Source organism: Primulina eburnea, chromosome 2, assembly GCF_022965805.1.
Source record: "Primulina eburnea isolate SZY01 chromosome 2, ASM2296580v1, whole genome shotgun sequence".
NCBI lineage: Eukaryota > Viridiplantae > Streptophyta > Magnoliopsida > Lamiales > Gesneriaceae > Primulina > Primulina eburnea.
The window spans coordinates 10,030,678-10,038,617 of NC_133102.1; the positions used below are offsets into that span (position 1 = coordinate 10,030,678).

Sequence of the window (7,940 nt, forward strand, 5' to 3'; positions counted from 1 at the left end):
TAATTGCAATAAGGTGGATCATTTGTGAGTATTCAAAGAAATTACAGAGTGAAATAATGGTTATAAAATTTAAATCGTGATTAATATTAGTCTTTAATTTGATATATTAATCTAATAATAATTTTTTTAGAAAATTAAAGTTAATAAAATAAATATATATATATATAATACAATTTCCATATATGTCTTATGACATTAAAATTTTAAATATATATCCTCATGGAGTTTTCCATTTATGTAGATGATTTGGGATTTTCAAAATTAAACAACTAAATTTAGTTCATAATTAATAATGTAAATTAAATAATAAACACATATAATGCAAAGACAAGTGAAGAGACATAAATTTAATATCATCCAAATTATTACAAATCAATTCGTTTAACTCACCATGAGTTAACATTATACAAGAGAAGGAAAGAATCTATAGCTTTTTTTATGTCGTATCATGGTAACGTAGCCAAAATTTGATTGATGTATGAAAAAAAATCGCCAACATCCAATCCAATATATATAGCAACTCTCCCAAAGAAAATGCTGAACATAAAACTTTGATCATTACACATCCGAAGCACTTCTCCTTTGAGGCAATTGCGTATCAACGATGTCTTCTCTAGGCAGACAATGCACCGATGCATTGGCTAAAGCATCAGCGCTCTCGGGATTCTCCGAAGCAGTTAAAGTGAGAAGGTGAGATGATACCAGCCAAATAAACAAGCATCGCTGAGAATCCCAGCTGTATTCCACAAAATACGGTGCCTACAATGTTCGATCCGCTATCACGAAGAGAAACTACGTACCAACGTTTCTGCAAGATAGTATAACATTTATGCCCATTATTACGGAGCCTATTACCCAAGTTGTTGATGAAATCTGTCATTTGTAAAAGAAAACTGTGAGCAGATATATATTTCACAAGGATATGAATGTCCCTTGTGCAACACAAATACATTTCAGTGCTAACTGGTTAATTTGAAGTCTTGAAACATTTGAATTCGATGATGAATATTTCACTAACTATTGTAACTCTCAATAAAAAAGAAGCTTCATTCAAGTCCAAGTCTTTACAGCTCTCAATATCTTTCGGGTTAATGCTTGACGAATTGCAAACAGATCCACTTACAGATATAATTGATACATTGATGAGGAAAGCAACAACTAAAGCAATACCACTTTCTATCAAATAAAATCTGCAGGCCTCCTGTAAATAAGACAAGTCTTCCAATGCCTTAGTCTGTTGAAGATATTGTTGTTAATAACAACACAAAAACAAGACAACTAGAAAAAAATGTATCGAGAAATCTGATTCGAGAAAGTAGAATCACCTACAAATGAGCAACATTATCGACTTTGATAGTTATTAATCAGTAGATTACTCGAAGAGAATTTAGAGTCTGCTTTAACCACAGCAATAAAGAACATGGGAGCAGAGATCTGTCAAGTGCTCTACAAGATTCATTATATCAGCTCATGACTGATATAAGAACAAGGGAATTTTACCACAAGTTGAGCAGAATCGATTAAAGAAACTAGAAGATTAAAAGTCGCTTCAGATAGAAATATTACTTTGATACCATTGACAGACCGTGGGATTTTTCTCGAAAGCACCAATGCAGAATGGAGGAAAAGATCGTGCCTACAATAAAATTTAAGTGAGCTCATAGATGACAGATGACTATCAATGAACTTAATCAAACATTGAAGAAAGAACGTAATTTAAACTTACGGCATAACCATGGCACCAAGGAGTGAAATTGCCAATTTAGTGGCTCCACTTCCCTTGAGTTGGGGAACAAATAAGCCGTTCAAAACTTCCAAAGCTTTGGGCTTTGCATATCCAAGCTCCACAAGGAAACAGGCAGCAATCATAAGGACAAAGAGAGAAATCAAGATTTCAAGTTTTCTGACCTGAAAAGTTTTCTACACTATCAAAAGTCCTCTAGACAATGCATAGAATCTTGAGGAATATCAAAATCGAGTAAAATTGTGTTTTCTTACAACATGGGACAAATAATATCTGATTTGATTACTTAATAATATCATATAGACAATGTTAATTTATGTCGTCTATGTCGTCAAGGGACATGTAAATACCCCATATTAATAAAAGGACCAGTGTACTGAGTCCAGTGATAAGTACACCACACCACAGTGGTATCTTGAAGAGCATGTTCAGAGCAAATGCTGTTCCAATCACTGAAATGAAGAAAGATCAGAAAAATCAAGCATGATATTTGGAAGGGCGGCAGAGGTAAAGGTAACTTGTTAAAGGAAAATAATATATTTTTCATTAGCATCGATAAATTATGACGTTCAAACACACTTTTTGCTGAATAACTGCTGTAATTGAATAATTTTGAACCAAATGATCTTCAAGTAATGAAATTTTAAATGTTGAAATTAAGACAAAAGTGCATACGACATTGTTAAGTGTAAAAGACTTCCAAGAGACTCCATGGCAGATGGCGACTGAATATGTTCATTTTCAAGTGATGAACCCTAACCTTCAGGTACGTCACATGCGACTATGGCTATTTCAGCAAGAATCCAACCCTTGAGTATTCCTTCTGACAGTGTTCAGCTAGATGCTTCCCTGCAGAACAATTCGTACAGTAAATCACTGAGCAAAATAGACACTAACAAGGATCATTTCAAGAAATAACTAACCTGTAACAAAACTAACCTGTAACAACTCCTAGGTTTGCTGCCAGGGATTGAATGATAAGAGCAGCACATGAAGCCAATAATATGATCCAGAGCAGCTGCAAGCTAAATAAAAATGCACGGACAATGGATCACAAATAGTACATATAAGAAATCAAGATATTATATAAAGTAAAAAATAAAATAAAGCAGGTCTGCTGTCAACAGAGAGAGATTACCACATGAAAGTTAAAATCTAATATACTCACCCCATACTTGTATTGTGCTCCGGACTGCAAATCAGTCTGAACTGTTTGAAAACGACGTAAAATACGTATCAACCACGGAAAAGACTTGGTTACTACTAAAAAATTTCAGGGAGCTTACAATTTCCGGGATCAATATAGGCAATGGAAACAAGAAAGCCAGGACCCATATACGCAAACAAGTTCTTCCAGCTGTTTTCCTGCCAATTTTTTTGAAAAACCAAAACAAATATCACAAATGAAGTTACATTATAATTGGAAATACCCAATGTATTATCTCGTGTCAGTTGGTCACTAAATCTATATGCTAAAATGCTTAACTTACAATCAAGACATGGGATCTAAAAACCACTCCCTATACCGACTCCCGTCATTAGTAAATTTAAAAATTTTAGATTATCACACTCTCACATTCGCAAGTCATTAGGTGATCGAGGATCAAGAATGAACAAAGGAGAATGTCTTGCTTTACCTCGGTTTACCCACACGTCGCTTACCATTGAATATAAGGGTTCCACATGAAATACATGTAGAAAACACATATTTTTATGCATACATCATTACATATAGAACCCATATAATGTATGATACACGCAGATCGTTCAATCTGTGAAGCATGGAACCAACACGCTTTATGAAATAACCATAACCAAAAGATATTTGTAAAGCTAAAGCCTAAAATACTTACATCAATTTCATTTGAATTGATCGATTCAAATGAAACCATGTTGGCTTCAAAAAAAGTGCGCACCATAACCACAAAATCCCAATAAATATAATATAAAAAAGAAAAAGCTTGCCACAGGAACGACAATTTGGTCGTATTCAATATTTTCAATGAGCGACACATTGAGATTATTTCTATACCCAATACTGCTCATAAACTGAGACTGTTCGGTTCCCGACGCCGCCGCCATTTTATCCGAAATTTGCTGATTCAAGAAACAGAGAAAATGCATGAAATTCATTAGAATAAGTATAAATTTATTTTAAAACTCAACCGCGTTACGTAAAATACGGAATCACTACCATGTGTACATATCACTGTTTCATTAAACTGTGCATGTCGTGATAAACAGAGAAACTGAGCGAGCGTAGATCCAAGAAAATGGCGAAAAATATCAGTTTTGATTCGTTGCCAGATAAAATGAACAAATAGAAACAAATGGGTAATGAATAAACGATAAGATTTTGATGAAAAGAAGCGTAGGGTGCTCACATTTCGTCCCAGAAAGCAAAGAAATATTTTCCCTGCACACTGTCCTATCTCCGAACACTGCCACATTGAGCTTTGCTTCTTCAATAAACTATGATCTATATCAAAATAGTAAATTTGGAAATTCTGGTTAAGAATTAAATTTATGATGACGTTTGATGTATCATCATATCAATTTCTTGAATCGTTGCAACAAAAAAAAATTTAATTTTTATGTAAAAATATTATTTATTTTTTGTAAATAAAGATCTTGTTTGTGAAACTGTTTCAGGCGAGATTTACAAATTTTGTATACAATTTTTTTAATTATTTTATTTAATATTAGATATTAAAAATTTTATATCATTGTAAATTCTCTAACACTCAATGTGATCTCATATTATCCAAGTTTACATGAACAAATTACTTGTCCGATTATTGTTACGAGAGATATATATTTGGTGATCGTGGGTCTAATGTGAGACGTCTCACGGATCCTAATCTGTGAGACGGGTCAACACTACACATATTCACAATAAAAAGTAATGCCCTTGGCATAAAAAATAATATTTTTTTATGGATAACCTAAATAAAAGATCTGTCTCACAAATACGACCGGTGAGACGTCTCACACAACTTTTTGCCATTTTTGGTTTCTTGTAAATTGGGGGAGAGCACTATTACAGCAAACTTAATTAATATTATTTTACACTTTAGGGAGTTGATTAGTTTCATTTTTTAAAACTTATTGTACACCTTAGTTATTAATAACATTTATGTGAATATTCGTATTTTTTTTATCATAATATAGAAGAAAATTTTACATTAAAAAAACAAACTAAAAAATCGTATTTTAATAAATAATTTTTTAAGAATAATTAAAATATTAATAATTCAGTGTGAGGAAATTTAGATCAAAATTTGATAAATTGAAATTTTAGCATTAAATAATAATAATAATAATAATAATAATAATAATAATAATAATAATAATAATAATAATAATAATAATAATAATAATACTGGAGGTTTTTAAGAGAAATATACAAGTTATATATTTTTTTTAAGTATAATTATTTGATTTAAACATTACTTTCTCAAAATATAAAATAATGTGTGGGTGAATTTATAATACATATATTTAAGAATATATTGAGATGTGGAAACGCTAGTAATCTTGATTTTGATAATAGAAGAATTTGTTATTGTATTTCTAATATATTTACTCAAATGTGTAGTTGCTAGATGTCAATTCGGAAGATTTGAGATGCTAGAACTCAGATATAGTCAAAATAAAAATATGGTGAGTTGAAGTGTTTTGATAATATCTCACGAACCAGTGTTCCAATGCTAACAAGCAAAATGGTTGGAGGTCAACTCAATTATCTATAAGTCATATTTCAGGTTAGTTCGGACTTTTCTCTTTGCTACTGGGACGCTGCAATGTCCAACTGGAAGTCACGGATATAGTAAACGGCTACACTGGAGCAGTTCCGATATTTTGGTCATATCTCTCAAATCAATTGTCATAATTGAACAATTCAACATGCGTTAGAAAGCTACGATAATGATCTACAATTCATCTTCCAAAGTCAATGTCTGAATCAAATTTTAAGAAGTTGATATATTGCGATGAAGTTGTTGATTCTATAACACATATATAGATTCATGCTAGAAATGAGAAGTTCTGATATTTCGAGCATTCCCCTCTTATACAAATTCAGAATTGAGTGATTCTTTATTATATGGAAAGTTAAGAGAAAATAATACAATTTTCATGTTCACTACTTTGTCCAAAAATCAACGAATCAATAGCTATAACCAAGATAAGACACCAGAAAAAATTGGATCAAACTCCAGCCGCTCAAAATCCAGCTGCTCCGGACTGAACTCTAGTTGCTCAAATTCCGACCAGACCTCTCTAGAAGTCTAGCAACCAAACTCCGACTAGACTGCTCCGAAGTCAAGCTACCAACCTGATATTAATAAGTGCAAGCAAGTATTATGATTGTTTCAATGTCAAAAAATGTGCAGAACCTTTCCAAACGGTCATATTCTTGTATATAACGTCTATATCATTCTTGGAGGCTATAAATACAATACTTTGAATGTCAAACAATAAGCTTTTGATGAAAATGAAAAGCAAGGGCAGATTATAAAGAAAAATAAGCTAGAATGAGAGCAAGCATAAGAAAGAGAATCTAAATAGTTATATTAGTTTAGTGAGAGCTACCTCATGTCTGATGAAATATTTGACAGATGAATACACTGTAAAAGATTAAATCTGTTGGGTGCAATAATTTTCCCTGCTTGGTAGAGCGATCGAATCGTGGTGCTTGAGCTGCTGTGTGGTTTAAAATATTTGAGTTGCACCATTACCACTAGCTATGTTTTTGGTAAAGCGGCAACCGCTCAATCCTACAATTGGTATCAGAGCCAAGGTCACGGGTTCGATTCCCATTGATTGCAAGGAGTGCAATTATTGGGAGGGAGATTGTTGGGTGTAATAATTGTCCCTATTTGTTAGAGCGATCGAACCGTGGTGCTTGAGCTGTTGTGCGGTTTAAAAGATTTGAGTTGCACCATTACCACCAGCTATAGCTTTTGGTAAAGCGGCAAGCGCTCGGTCCTACAAAATCCTTACACATATAAATGAGATTTGAGCTTCAATGAATAGTTGAGTGATAGTCTTTCCACAAAGACGTAAAAGATTGTTTTTGTAGTCTTGGCATAAGAGACGTTAAACATTATGCAGATTGAGAGTTTGTGGCTTAGAATCGAGAATATGCTAGATGTTTCGATTATGCAATGGATAAGTTCTAATTCGAAATGAGTTTGTTCAATGATTTGTATAAATCAAAATCTTATATTGATACCTCCCAAGGAAAATAAGATTGACACATGAGTTGTTAATCTCAAAACATCTATAAATAAATTGGTGTCTACTTACTATTACTACTATTTTTAGATGCATTGTTGACGCATTTTATGTGTATTTCAAATACCATAATATTTCATAAAAATATTTGATAAAATGCTTCAAACAAATTATTTTTATTATTACAACTTGCAGATCTTTTAAATATTTTACAAAAATATTTAATCTGTTTTTAGAGAGATTATTTTGAGTTTCTTCCGCTTAGTTATAAAACCAAACTCGATTTAATTTCTCAATACTCAGTTCATTTTTTAATATTTCAAAAACAAGCTATTTTAGCTCAAGTTTAAAAAAAATTTTAAAAATATATTCATTCCCTTTAAATTATAATTCGATCCCAACATAATATAATATTTCATTAAGTTGGAAAAAAAATTAAAAAACTATGAGCAAGATGTACAAAATTAATGTTAAAAATCAATTTTATTTTGCCTATAACACAAATCCCAATAAAATCCCTTCAATTTTTTAAGGATTACATTTAATCAAATCAAATCAAATCCGATCAGTATTGATATTTAATAGATATTTCGGCACGAATCTATATCTATATGACGGGTCGATTTGATCCATATTTGGAGTAAAAAATAATACACTTTGACATAAAAGTAATATTTTGGCATACAATGATATATTTTTATAAGTCGGGTCGGAGATATATCTTACAAAATTAATATACAAGACGATTTCATATAAGATTTTGTGAAAACACAATTGTTAGAATGTCTAAATTGCATGTGTGATTTACATCTCCTAAACAATAGCTAATTACCAGTGTTATAGACAGACATAAAATTCTAAATCTTGGTCGATGTCCTAACTTATTAATTTGCCCAGCTCCTGAGCTTATAAACCTCTTTTTAAAAACTGTTTTTGGTTCATCTTGTTTGCGATGCGA

The 7,940-nt window shown here is 31.8% G+C and overlaps 1 pseudogene; it reads right to left on the reverse strand.

The window, feature by feature from the left end:
• Nucleotides 1-488: 488 nt before the first annotated feature.
• Nucleotides 489-3,850, reverse strand: LOC140824098 (metal transporter Nramp1-like; annotated as a pseudogene).
• Between the last annotated feature and the right edge of the window lie 4,090 nt (nt 3,851-7,940).